The following is a 12143-nucleotide window of genomic DNA, read 5'->3' as shown; positions in this document are numbered from 1 at the left end:
CTGCTGATGGCCCACAGCACCTCATGGATGCCCAGTTTTGAGCTGCTGGATCTGTTCTAAATCTATCCCATTTAGCACGGTGGTAGTGCCACACAACACGTTGGATGGTGTCCTCAGTGCGAAGACAGGACTTCATCTCCACGAGGACTGTGCGGTGGTCACTCCTACCAATACTCTCATGGACAGATGCATTTGCGACAGGTAGATTGGTGAGGACGAGGTCAAATAAGTTTTTCCCTCGTGTTGGTTTGCTCACCACCTGCCGCAGGCCCAGTCTGGCAGCTATGTCCTTCAGGACTCGGCCAGCTCAGTCAGTAGTGGTGCTACCAAGCCACTCTTGGTGATGGACATTGAAGTCCCCCACCCAGAGTACATTTGTGTGCCCTTGCTACCCTCAGTGCTTCCTCCAAGTGGTGCTCAACATGGAGGAGGACTGATTCATCAGCTGAGGGAGGATGGTAGGTGGTAATCAGCGGGAGGTTTGCTTGCCCATGTTTGACCTGATGCCATGAGATTTCATGGGGTCCAGAGTCAATGTCGAGGACTTCCCAGGGCCACTCCCTCCTGACTGTATATCATTGTACCGCCACCTCTGGTGGGTCTGTCCTGCCGGTGGGACAGGACATACCTAGGGATGGTGATGGAAGAGTCTGGGACGTTGGCTGAAAGGTATGATTTTGTGAGTATGGCTATGTCAGGCTGTTGCTTGACTAGTCTGTGGGACAGCTCTCCCAATTTTGGCACAAGTCCCCAGATGTTAGCAAGGAGGACCTTGCAGGGTCGACTGGGCTTGGTTTGCCTTTGTTGTGTCCGATGCCGGGTGGTCCGTCCGGCTTTATTCTTATTATGACTTTTCGTAGTGAGATTTTACAACTGAGTGGCTTGCTAGGCCATTTCAGAGGGCAATTAAGAATCAACCACATTGCTGTGGGTCTGGAGTCACATGTCGGCCAGACCGGGTAAGGCCGGCAGGTTTCCTTCCCTAAAGGACATTAGTGAACCAGATGGGTTTTTACGACAATCCGGTAGTTTCATGGCCATCATTACTGATACAAGTATTTTTAATTCCAGATTTTTAAAATTTTTTTATTAATTGAATTTAATTAATTAATTGAATTTAAATTCGCCAGCTGCCGTGGCGGGATTTGAACTCATGACTCTGGATTTTAGTCCAGGCCTCTGGATTACTGGTCCAGTAACATAACCACTATGCTACCGCACCCGATTGTGCTCCATCCCCTTTATATTCCATCAACTCCTCGCCCCACGCATCAAGGGGTTTGGGGGAGTTTTTCTTTGTGGGAGAATTCTGCCCTTTGTCCCTTTGTCGGCTTCAGCGCAACTCTCACCAGCTAAGATCAGGTGTGTGTCCCATTGAACCCTGTACTAAGGACGACCAGCCTTTACTAGGGAAAGGTAACTGAGCCCGGAGGGGATTGATTACTTTTTCCAAAGAGGGCCGCTTGCTCCGTTGGGGTGGGAAACAGGAATTTCTTCGGGGCCTCCCTGCTGTCAGGGCAGCAATTGCAACTTTCCAGCTGACTGATGCCATTGGAGCGTCTGCACAGGCATGGCTGTGAAGATGACCCCGTCCCTGAGATCAGAGACGTGGGGGCTCTGACTCGGGACTGGGAGGAGGGGGGAGGGGGGGGGGGGGCTTCTGCTCCACCGCACTTGCACTGGCGGAGCTCCAGGAAATTCGGGGGCATGGAGTTTAAATGGCACGTGCAAACCTAGAGCTGGATGTGAAGAAGGAATCTGTAATGCAGTTACTTGAGCCAATGGGAGTGGGCAATAATGCAAAACAGGTGCCAGCGAATCGGCAGCCCTTTTCACACATCGCCCGATTTGTCTTCCACTGACTTCAGTGGAATAGAAAATCGGGCGGGGTGCAAAACAGGCCGACCATCCACTGTCGCACACTTTGCACGAGCGCCTGAGACCAGTTTCACCACCGGTGTGCCTATGACCTTTCGTCAGCATTAGAAGATAAGCTCACATTGCCATATGGTGTGTGGGCTATGTCTCTCTCTAGTTCTCCAAGCTTCCAGGTTGTGTCAACCGAAAGGCATCACATTCTACGAAGCCACTGTTGTGACAGGTATGCCTGGTTGAGTGTTTTTTTTATTTGATTAAACCCATGCCAAGAACTATAAGATGCTTCACAAGAATTTAATCAGATGAATTCTAAGGGCATGAGTCTCAATTCATGAGGGGTTCAACTCCCAGAACATCTTGGCAGAAATAATTTCAATTTTGTTTATGGTGAGAAGCTTAAAGCCCTTCAATAAGAATTTAAAAAAATGTGGGGCTTGTGAGTGTTTTCAGGGGAGAATCCCACCTATTTTGTTTCTTCCTGTAATTTATAGATGACTGAATTCTTTGCTATAGAAAGTATTTCTAACCCACAGTGGCAAAACGCATCAGTAAACATTTATGACTGATGTTTGGACATTTCTCACATTAATAATGGTCGACTCATCAAGGGAAAAACCTTGGAATCATTTAAGAAATGGCTTTTGGCGGTGAGGGGGGTGCTATGGATTTGAGGCTTCATTTCAACCCGCCCAAGGGTGCGGGTGGGGGGTTACAATGGTTGTGGGGGCGGGGGGGGGGGGGGGAAGAGAGGCTATCAATTCCCGATATGTTGCTCCACCCATTGTAACTTGCCTGAACTCAAGCATGGGAAGGCCATCTGCCCCAGAGAAGCGAGGGCCTAATTTAAATGGCAAAGTCGCATCTGGCCATTTTAACCGCGGTCCCGACTGAGGGTTGCACAGTCTCGAACCCGCCGTTGAAAGCTGGCGGCAGCCAGGATCCTGGCCACAGGAGGCCCGAATTAATTTTGATTTAATTTTTAACGGTTTCTTGTGGGCCGGGAGAAGCAGGAGGACTCCTCCTGGTCCTACACGGATACCTCATGCCTCCCCTGTCCCAATCGTGGACTTTTCCAATTCCACCCCTCCCCCCTTCCGTTCCTGACTTGCCGAGCCGTGGACTGTTTCCGTGGATCCCTGGCAGGGCGCCCTCCCCCCTCTGCAAATTCCGACTCTCACCTGCCGCCGGTGACATTATTCCCACCAGCTTCGGGCTGGAGTCAGTTTGGGAGCGTGCTGAGAAGGCCCAGGAGTTTAAATCTCTCTGGCCTCGCACTCCAGGGCGACCGAGCGGATCGCTGCCCACTTCGGCCCACATACCCCTGAATCCCGTCCCGAGTGGTTTTTTTGGCCAGACAAGCTACATGCGGTGAAAGTTCCTTCCTCATCTGTATTTATCTTGTGATCTTTTTGTGATCTATTTTCAGTTGCCTATGTGTAGTGATGATTTGAATTCACCTTTTCTTGCCAGAGATTATAAAGATAGTATTCATATTCGTCCAAGGACAATATTAATATACAAACATGATTCATATGATGTGAACTATGCAGCAAAGCAGTTCTCACACTAAAGAATCTGTTGTGGAAAAATGGCATTTATAAATATCAACAGTTGTCCGTCATGATCTGTTTCGTCAGTACTACAGAATTAGCCACTTCACTGCTAAACATAATGCTATAAAAAGCTTTACTTTTTCCTTTTTTAAAAACTTTTATCTGAAGTACATTCCCACAGCCGGCATTGACTGTTACCGCAATCACGGATGATCGATTGGCTTATAAATGGCTGCTCCATTCAGTACAGTTTGTCAATAACATCTGTTAATCTGCTGCAATATACCTACTGCCTTCCAGCTCAATGGGATTTCTTTCAGGCAGTATAAATATATGTACTTGAAAAGGCAAAAAAATTGCAGGGCCAGAGGGAAAGAGCTGGGGAGTGGGACTAATTGGATAGTTCTTTCAACGAGCCGGCACAGGCACGATGGGCCGAATGGCCTCCTTCTGTGCTGTAAGATTTTATGATTCCATGTTTATAACGGGCTTGTTTCATCTGAGACTTGGAAGAGGGGACAATCAGCCTGTACCTCTGCTTACGGCCTGCCCCTCGACATTTTATTCCAGTTCTTCGAGGCTATTATTTTTACAATGATAGACCAGATTTCCCTTGGCTTCCTGTAGTTGCCAAACCAGACTTGCTTCCCAGAAAGGCCTGTGTCAATATTTTAGATTGATTGACCAATATGACTAACTGTATCAGATATGGAAGACGTTAGAACTGAGGTGGGACAAGCTAGTTGAATATGACACAGAAATTTACAATGTGATGCTGTTGACATTACTTATGGCTGTCAGAGGAAATGTCGTTTTCTGAGGAAGTGGGACCTCGGACCGGTGTTTGGGAGAAGGGTGCTGGATTTGTAACAATCTAGGAGGAAATGTCTGGGCAGTTAAGGGAGCTTAGAAATTAGCAGTTGTAGGAGGATAGTGTGTAATTTGGGGAGAGCAGTGAATAGTTGTGAGAGGAAAGCAGTGAGGATTTAGGGATAGTGGGCATTTGGGGTCATGGAGTGAGTAAGGACGGGACAGGGAATTTTTTTTTATTCGTTCATGGGATGTGGGCGTCGCTGGCAAGGCCAGCATTTATTGCCCATCCCTAATTGGCCTTGAGAAGGTGGTGGTGAGCCGCCTTCTTGAACCGCTGCAGTCCGTGTGGTGAAGGTTCTCCCACAGTGCTGTTAGGAAGGGAGTTCCAGGATTTTGACCCAGCGACGATGAAGGAACGGCGATATATTTCCAAGTCGGGATGGTGTGTGACTTGGAGGGGAACGTGCAGGTGGTGTTCCCATGTACCTGCTGCTCTTGTCCTTCTAGGTGGTAGAGATCGCGGGTTTGGGAGGTGCTGTCGAAGAAGCCTTGGCGAGTTGCTGCAGTGCATCCTATGGATGGTACACACTGCAGCCACTGTGTGCCGGTGGTGAAGGGAGTGAATGTTTAGGGTGGTGGATAGGGTGCCAATCAAGTGGGCTGCTTTGTCCTCGATGGTGTCGAGCTTCTTGAGTGTTGTTGGAGCTGCACTCATCCAGGCAAGTGGAGAGTATTCCATCACACTCCTGACTTGTGCCTTGTAGATGGTGGAAAGGCTTTGGGAGTCAGGAGGTGAGTCACTCACCGCAGAACACCCAGCCTCTGACCTGCTATCGTAGCCATAGTATTTATATGGCTGGTCCAATTAAGTTTCTGGTCAATGGTGACCCCCAGGATGTTGATGGTGAGGGATTCGGCGATGGTAATGCCGTTGAATGTCAAGGGGAGGTGGTTAGACTCTTTCTTGTTGGAGATGGTCATTGTCTGGCACGAATGTTACTTGCCACTTATGAGCCTAAGCCTGGATGTTGTCCAGGTCTTGCTGCATGCGGGCTCGAGCTGCTTCATTATTTGAGGGGTTGCGAATGGAACTGCACACTGTACAATCATCAGCGAACATCCCCATTTCTGACCTTATGATGGAGGGAAGATCATTAATGAAGCAGTTGAAGATGATTGGGCCTAGGACTGCCCTGAGAAACTCCTGCAGCAATGTCCTGAGGCTGAGATGATTGGCCTCCAACAACCAATACCATCTTCCTTTGTGCTAGCTATGACTCCAGCCACTGGAGAGTTTTCCCCCTGATTCCCATTGACTTCAATTTTACTAGGGCTCCTTGGTGCCACACTCGGTCAAATGCTGCCTTGATATCAAGGGCAGTCACTCTCACCTCACCTCTGGAATTCAGCTCTTTTGTCCATGTTTGGACCAAGGCTGTAATGAGGTCTGGAGCCGAGTGGTCCTGGCAGAACCCAAACTGAGCGTCGGTGAGCAGGTTATTGGTGAGTAAGTGCCACTTGATAGCACTGTCGATGACACCTTCCATCACTTTGCTAAAGATTGAGGGTAGACTGATGGGGCGGTAATTGGCCAGATTGGATTTGTCCTGCTTTTTGTGGACAGGACATATCTGGGCAATTTTCCACCTTGTCAGTGGATGCCAGTGTTGTAGCTGTACTGGAACAGCTTGGCTAGAGGCACAGCTAGTTCTGGAGCACAAGTCTTCAGCACTACAGGCGGGATGTTGACGGGGCCCATAGCTTTTGCTGTATCCAGTGCACTCAGCCATTTCTTGATATCACGTGGAGTGAATCGAATTGGCTGAAGACTGGCTTCTGTGATGGTGGGGATATCGGGAGGAGGCCGAGATGGATCATCCACTCGGCACTTCTGGCTGAAGATGGTTGCAAACGCTTCAGCCTTGTCTTTTGCACTCGCGTGCTAGACTCTGCCATCATTGAGGATGGGGATGTTTGCAGAGCCTCCTCCTCCCGTTAGTTGTTTAATTGTCCACCACCATTCACGACTGGATGTGACAGGACTGCAGAGCTTTGACCTGATCCGTTGGTTGTGGAATCGCTTAGCTCTGTCTATAACATGTCGCTTCCGCTGTTTAGCATGCATGTAGTCCTGAGTTGTAGCTTCACCAGGTTGGCACCTCATTTTTAGGTACGCCTGGTGCTGCTCCTGGCATGCTCTTCTACACTCCTCATTGAACCAGGGTTGATCCCCTGGCTTGTTGGTAATGGTAGAGTGAGGAATATGCTGGGCCATGAGGTTACAGATTGTGCTGGAATACAATTCTGCTGCTCATGATGGCCCACAGCACCTCATGGATGCCCAGTTTTGAGCTGCTAGATCTGTTCTCAATCTATCCTATTTAGCACGGTGGTAGTGCCACACAACATGTTGGATGGTATCCTCAGTGCGAAGGCAGGCCTTCGTCTCCACGAGGACCGTGCGGTGGTCATTCCTACCTATACTTTAATGGACAGATGCATTTGCGACAGGTAGATTAGTGAGTAGTCAAGGAGGCAGAGAATATTTGGGGGGCTGGGTAATGAATATTTGGGCTGAAGGCATGGGGTGCAAAATACAGAATTTGGGTTGGTCGCTGAAGCAAGTGAACATTTGGTGGACAGTAAGTGACGAGGGAGTAATTTCGTATTTGGAGCAATTGGCGCCAGGAGGAAGTGAACATCTGGACAATGGGCATTGGGGACAATGTGTATTGAGGATTAGTGAGTACTGGAGAATCAGGGAAGCAGAATATTTTTGCTTGCATACTGCAGCTAGATATATCGTTAGCGCAACTGTGACTAATTAAAATGTCTATTTTCCAACTATCAACAAAACACATGTCATGTTAATAAGAGCCTTTATTTTAGGCCTTGTCTCAGTGCATCAGAAGGTCATGGGTTTAAGCCCACTCAAAAGACTTGAGCACATCATCTACTTCAGTGCAGTACTGAGGGAGTGCTACACTGTCAGAGGTGCCATATTTCAGATGCGACATTAAGCCATCTGCCTTCTCAGGTGGACGTAAAAGATCCCATGGCACTATTTGAACAAGAGCAGGGGTGTTCTGTAAAATGCAACCAGCAATGAGACAAATGCTATGTAAAGTGGGGAATGACGGAAAATTATTCAATTTGAGAGATCTTGAGTTCAAGTTTGCATCAAATAAATACAGACCTAATAATCTGTTCCAGTTTAATTGTATTTACTGTAATCATAACAAACCAATCAATTCATGTTTGCAGAATAGGTTTTGATTTGCTTGGATTAATAAACAATTATTGTCAGGTTTAAGTAATCATTAGACAGTAAATATTTTTGCCAGCAAGTACAAAGAGTAACTCGTTAGCTGTAAGTTGGCAAGCCTAGTATTGGGAAATTCCAAGAACGAATTGATTTAAGCAGTTAGAATAAATCTTCAATCAAGATTTCACCATCCCTATTTTTTCACCTCTGACAGTTCAGGGTGAGTGATTGTTGCATGTGTAAATATTTTTTAAAAAGAGAAATATCTAATAGGGAAACATAAAAATAAACTGTTTTAAAAAAAGATGCACAGTGTGCAGATTGTCTGACACTGATAATTGGTACCACATTGTACAATACAGTGCAGGGAGGAGGAGGGATTTTAAAAGGAACACACTGAGTTTAAGGCCCAAGTACCTTGTTCAGGAGTATTTGTTTGAAAAAGACAGCCCCAGGTGTAATTTAAACAATATAGTGTAGAAATCCCGGCAGCACCTTGGCACACTGAGAGCAATAATGGAACTTCTCCCCACTGTTCTGTCCCCAATCTTGGGAACAGAGTTATTTACATGTCGGAGGTGCCACCTGCACCAGTAGTAGTGCTACAGGGGTGCCAAGCCTGCGGAAATTGCTGGTTTAAGTAATCATTAGACAGTAAATATTTCTGCCAGCAATTACAAGGAGTACAAAGAGTAACTCATTAGCCATAAGTTAACAGTTCTAGTATTGGGAAGTGGCACCTTCTCACTCCTTGGCAAGAGTACACAGGCCAATCTGGCTAAAGATTATGATGCAGTAAAGGGCCTGCTCTCTGGATTGTAGGCCCTGGGTTCAAAGGGCAATCGCTCCCTCTAGAATCAGTCACTATCTAAATTCTGCTTTGTAAGTCCCACATATGGCCCGGTGTGACACGTATTCCTGCTCCCTGCAAGCATTCATACCGCTGGCCCTAACGGGGGGGGGTATATGTTGTGGGATTTCCAAGGGAACCTGGTAACCGCCCCCTCCCACACTCTCCTGACACCTCCCCACCCCCCCTCCCCCCCGCCTCCCCCAATCCTTCAAAACCAATATCAGTGGAGGCGTGGGTGGAAGAAACACCACCCCCACACCCCACCAGTTGAAGTTACAGGTGTATCAATTGGGAGGTGGAAACATGGTAGAGATGGGTTCTGTCCCGATCACCAGGCCCTTCAGTCCCGGGGACGCATGTCTTCTGGCCCAAAAAGAAGCAGATATTCTTGGCTTATACATTTAGAGGTTTAAAAAGAGTTCCCCAAATGGCTGTGTGCTTATCCAATGAAAAGGATGTACCATACAGATTAGCAAGATCCCAAGTTTGATTTTCCCTGCCTCTGCTGAGTTAGATGATTTGAGCTACCGTGGCAATAGGGACATCCCAGTCTGGGGTTCCTGATCCTGGTTACTATTCAGCTGCAAGCGTTACGTGAATGGGTGGTGGGCGAGGACAGACTCAGGCTTGGTTTCCATGCCCTCCATGTTTGAATAGGCTGCTGCTCCTCACTGTCGAGGTTCATGTGAATAATAGCCATTTGGCGTTAAATTGGACAGCACCCAATATGGAGCCAGACCCCAGCAAGGAGTCAGTGCCTTCAGGGGACGAGAGAACACTGGTGAGAAAAGGAAGGGGAAAAAAGTTTTGAATAACTTAAGACAAAGTACGTGACTGTCTCATGGCTGCCTAATTAGCCTCTGTTCCTGAGTACACGAGTGAAAGCAATGGTAAAGAAAGGTTTGAGGCTGTAACATTTCATAAATGAAGAAAGTAACGTCTAATCATTAAAAGTAAAATCCAGACTGAGCTGTCTTGTTCAGCTGATTGATTGAGGATACGGACATTGTATGATCGTATCCTTGAGTGTTCCTTTAAGTGGAGTTATTAGCATTCAAGGCAGCAAAAAAGCGGCTAGCCTTTTCCGGAAGCTTCCATTGAAATGACGGTGAGCCAACTGCTTCAGGGAACACAGCATTCAGGGATCACACAGTTGAGTAGAATGGGCCTATACTCTCTGGAGTTTAGAAGACTGAGAAGTGATCTCATTCAAACATATAAGATTCTGAGAGGTCTTGACAGGGTAGATGCTGAGAGATTGTTTCCCCTGGCTAGAGAGTCTTGAACTAGGGGATATAATCACAGGATGAGGGGTCGGCCATTCAAGACTAAGATGAGGAGGAATTTCCTCATGCAGAGGGTTGTGAATCTTTGGAATTCTCTACCCCAGAGGGCTGTGGATGCTGAGATATTGAATATATTCAAGGCTGAAATGGATAGATTTTTGGACTCTTGGGGAATCAAGGGATATGGGGATCAGGTGGGAAAGTGGAATTGAGGTCAAAGATCAGCCATGATCTGATTGAATGGCAGAGCAGGCTCGAGGGGGCTTATGGCCTACTCCTGCTCCCATTTCTTATGCTCTTAGCATCTCTGCTCTTAACATTGTGGCATTTGTATGACTTACCTTGGAGAGCAGTAAAGGCATTCTTTGTGATTTTCAGCTTCTCCCTGGGCCATTATATTAAAAAAGTTGCTTTTTAAATAAATTAAAAACATCCTTATTGAACACAAATAAACTGGAAGTATTGTATGGGGTAGGCTCATTGTCCAGTAGCCCAGCTAATTGTTAAAATCTGAATTTTGAACTGTTGGGCATGAGAGAGCAAGTGCAGGAGAGAACTCGATGGACAGTGAGGCAGAGTCTATACTGACCTTCGTATCAATAACAAGAGCTGAGGTGCGGCTGTACCTTCTTAAAAGGAGTCGTAAGAATTTTCAGACTTGGTGAGAGAGGAAGAGAAAATGAAGGGTGGGAACAGTTATGAATGTCAACAGATCACTATATTGGGTGGTTTACGCTGTCCAGTTATTTTTTTAATGAATTTGTAAAATCTTGAATTACTTGTATTACTTTGAAGAAAAAGTATAAAAATGTAGAGTTTATGGGGTGTAAATTAATGTTGGACGGCAGTGCAGAATCAGCCGCCCGTTTCACACCCTGCAGGATTTTCTTTTCCATTGAAGTTGATGGAAATGAGAATCGGGCGGTTTCTATAATGGGCGGCCGATCCGCAATGCCAGGTTTAAGCACGTGCAGAGAGCTGGTAATCTACCCGAGAGAAAGGGAGAGTGAAGAACGTAGAGAAAATGTTTATTAAGTCCGCTCATTACATGTGAATGACTCCAGTTAAGAAAACTTTTAAAACTCAAAAAAGCAAAAAATCCTGCGATCAGCACATTGTTGCTTAGCCTGTTGAATGTTTATCTTTAGATAAAGGACACACTGGTTAAACAGAAATCCTCGATAAACATGACTGTAATACTTTATAAAGGGAGAATGTGTGGGGGAAGAAAAGTCACGCGTCATTTTCATTTTCTGCCAAGCCCTTCTTGCTGAAGATGATGCCCTGCAATAAAATCAGAGTTGGTCTGAGGTTTGGACTCTGCAACCTCGCAATTTAGCCTTGAGAACGACGGAACATAAGCAAATGGTTCGAGTAATGCCCTTTTTGCAGAGTTAGTCAAGTCAAGTTTTATACAGAAAGATACTGAGAGACGAGTTCAGTGTAACAAGTTGAGGAATGCAGGATTCAGCAGCCTTGAGGACTGTTGTAGATAAGAGTTGGAGCCCCTAATTCACAGTCTCGTGCCGAAACCAGTCACGTGACATCTGCTGACTCAGTATCAGTGAGAGTTGCAGACAAAGAAACTGTACAAGTAAGTGTGTTTCAAGACAGTTTTGAATACATAATGAAACCCTCCGCTGGGATCTCCACGTTAGGCAGGGCCTGGATTGGCGCTGCCCCTAGCCCCCGATGAATCTCCTGCTGGTGAGTGTATAGATGTATCGCTTGCTTGTATTACTCGTGTGTGCTGTCCAATGAAATCTCAATCAAGTCGATCTGACTCCTGAGCCTTTATTCACAGAGAACGAGGAATAGCAGGAGCACTTCTATCGGCTCCGAGGCACTCCTGACTACCACTGCCGGCCATGACCCGCCCCTCCCCCACCCCCACTCCAGCTGGCCTTCCACCACCCCTCCCCCCCACCCCCGCAAAAAAACCCCCTTCCTGGCACTTACCTGAGAGCGACCCAAAATTCATTTTGGAAGATGGGCGTTACACGTGACGGCACCTCGATTATTGAAACGAGGCCCGGGGCAGGGAGCTTGGCCACCAGCAGCATGCATCGGAAATTTGACCGTGTGCTGTGCAAGTTTTTCAAACCCTTTACATTACAAAAGTGACGACACTTCAAAAGTATTTAATTGGTTGTAAAGCACTTCAGGATGTCCTGAGGTCATGAAAGGCGCTATATAAATGCAAGTTCTTTCTTTAAATTAATGGTCACCTGTTTGAATTGCAGATATTCAGTAAGATTCCCCACCTGAAGTTCAAAGACCCCTTCGATTTCATCCCAGAATGAATCTGGTGCGTTTTTCATTCTTGAGCAAGGTCAGTAGCACTGAATTTTTTGGACTTGCAGAAATATTCTGTCTGTCTCTCCCCACTGTGGATTTCTTATTCACAGTGTAAATATGTGCTTTATGTGATATGTGACTAATCCTACGTGTCTCCAGGCAACAGAGCATGCCTTAGTACATAAATGCAAGTCTTC

Source organism: Heptranchias perlo, chromosome 21 (assembly GCF_035084215.1).
Source record: "Heptranchias perlo isolate sHepPer1 chromosome 21, sHepPer1.hap1, whole genome shotgun sequence".
Lineage (NCBI taxonomy): Eukaryota > Metazoa > Chordata > Chondrichthyes > Hexanchiformes > Hexanchidae > Heptranchias > Heptranchias perlo.
This window is presented reverse-complemented; position numbering follows the sequence as displayed.